This window comes from Canis aureus, chromosome 24, assembly GCF_053574225.1.
Source record: "Canis aureus isolate CA01 chromosome 24, VMU_Caureus_v.1.0, whole genome shotgun sequence".
Lineage (NCBI taxonomy): Eukaryota > Metazoa > Chordata > Mammalia > Carnivora > Canidae > Canis > Canis aureus.
In genome coordinates this window covers 26,547,813-26,550,315 of record NC_135634.1, presented here as the reverse complement: position 1 = coordinate 26,550,315, position 2,503 = coordinate 26,547,813, and the positions used below count along the sequence as shown (strand labels likewise).

Genomic DNA, 2,503 nt, shown 5'->3' with positions numbered 1-2,503 from the left:
GGTAGAAATGCAGTAATAGTTGCTTGTTAGAAGATACTTTCAAGAATTGACGAGTAGGCCCCAGATGTTCCAATATTGATCTAATTATTGTACTGGAAATTGCTCCAGTATATTTGATTTAAAAGTTCAATTTTAAATGTTCACTTGTTAAGTCATTTGGTTTCTCTTAAGGTAGCTGAAGTTTTGATGGTGCCCTCTTGCATCATTTAGATAGGAAGAAGCAGATGAATCATCAACTCTTTTGTTTGTTAATATGGAACATTTTACAAATTTGTGTGTCATCCTTGTAAAGGAGCCATGTTCATCTTGTCAGTATTCTTCCAATTGTAGCCATATGCTGCTGAAGTGAGCATATCCCAACTTTTGAGATTACCTCTTTAATGCTTCAAATAAATCAATTTAATGTGAATTTTTCACAGTATCGATTTTGTTTAATTTATTATTGCCTATTTAAAAGGGAAAATGAAAATGAAAAACTTGGAAAACATTACAAAATAAAATACTTTTATGAAAATTCTTTTGCAATAATATTTAACAAATTTGTAATTTTCCAGGTTTTGAAATTTCCAATTTAAGTTAACCAATTTTTGGGATCCCTGGGTGGCGCAGCGGTTTGGCGCCTGCCTTTGGCCCAGGGCGCGATCCTGGAGATCCGGGATCAAATCCCACGTCAGGCTCCTGGTGCATGGAGCCTGCTTCTCCCTCTGCCTGTGTCTCTGCCTCTCTCTCTCTCACTGTGTGCCTATCATGAATAAATAAAAATTAAAAAAAAAAAAAAAGTTAACCAATTTTTTAAAGATAACAAAAAATTAATTTAATGACAAAGTTTTGCATTCATTAACTTACTTAATGGTGCCTGTTGGAAGCATATGAATACATATGTATTATATATATACACACATATATAATTTATTGCCTAAACTGTTCAGCTGATTTCCAAGAATAAATAAGGGGGGGGAAAGTAAGTAATTAGGGAGTGTAGGAACAGAATATGCCATCATTTAATGCACTGGGAGGTTTTCTGTTGTTGTTGTTGTTGTTTTTAGATATTATTTACTTATTCATGAGAGACAGAGAGAGAGAGAGAGAGGCAGAGACACAGGCAGAGGGAGAAGCAGGCTCTATGCAGGGCGCCTGACATGAGACTCTTGATTCAGGGTCTCCAGGATCACACCCTGGGCTGAAGGCGGTGCTTAACGGCTGGGATACCGGGCTGCCCTGAGAGGTTTTTTTTTTGTTTGTTTGTTTGTTTGTTTTTTTATATTAGTTTGAAATCTTAAAGTATAATCCTTAACGAAATACCAAATAAGGAAAAATCCTCATGTTGAGTCACAACTATTATTGATTGGGTTAAAACATTTTGAAGAATGATATTTTAAAAAATAAAGCATGCTTGGTGATTCCTTATTTAAATATATTGAAGCAAAGATGAAAAAAGCTACTTTTTAAAAAATGTGTTTTTCGCAGTATGGTTCATAATATGAGGCTTTATTCAGTAATAGTATTCAAAGATTTAGAAAGCTGTAATAAAGTAAGTAATGGTATTCAGGTTAGTTCTTAATAGAACAATATCCTATTAAAAGTAAAAGCTCTGTTCAGATCAGTAGGATTTACTATCTTATTTTATCTAGCAAGACCAAAAGCAAACTAGCCACTTGTGAGAATCCAATATTTTACTTTGCTGTTACTTATCTTTATACATTTATTTCCAAATAATAAACATCCTTATGCTGACTTCTGGAAAGGGACTTCTGATTCAGATATGAAAAGTTATGATTAGTCACTCCAGTGATTTTATTTTGGTTTTTATAAATATTTAGAGATTTAGTTTTGATTTTGTAGAGATTGTCTAATTTTAAGTAGGGAAGAATAAAAGGAAAAACTCAAGTTTTAGTAAATGTCTTTTAGCCTTTGCATGTGTGCTGTTATAAACATTCTCTCTCTGAATACTGCAGGCATCATTTTGACAGGAAGTGTAATTGTGCTATCTGTGTGAATTTGCAAGTACTTCATGATTAAATATCGAAAAGTAGGTTTAACTCTAAGATAGTTCTAAATAGAACTTTCAAACATTTAGTTTTTTAAATTAAAGCATATCTCTGAAATTTTGAAAAGGACTGTACATGACTAATTTGTTTTCCTTATTTTATTCTCACAATATCATAACTGTGCATTTTTTAAAAATCCATTTAACTCAATTTCCATGAATCATAACTTGAGGGGAAACTCTAGAGCCTAGTTTTAAAAAGGAATAGCCAAAAGTTTTTCTATAGTACTTACACCATTTTCACGTTCCCACTAATAATGGTTGAAAATTCGAATGACTCCAGATTTTTTAATATTTGTAAATTGTGGCTGTTCTGTTTCATATTCCTAGCAGTGACTTTGTATAGTGAGAAATTTTTATTTTGATAAGCCTTATTTATCAATTTTTCATATATTTTCTTTTCTATAGTCTATGAAATCTTTGTGTACTTCAGTCATGAAGATATTGTCTTATGTT

General features: G+C 32.1%; 1 non-coding gene across 1 annotated transcript; it reads right to left on the bottom strand.

Annotated features, from left to right (window-relative positions):
- Positions 1–247: 247 nt before the first annotated feature.
- LOC144296665 (U6 spliceosomal RNA) lies at positions 248–352 on the bottom strand. Its single transcript, XR_013363677.1, has one exon. It is a non-coding gene; the product is annotated as a U6 spliceosomal RNA (small nuclear RNA).
- Positions 353–2,503: the final 2,151 nt, after the last annotated feature.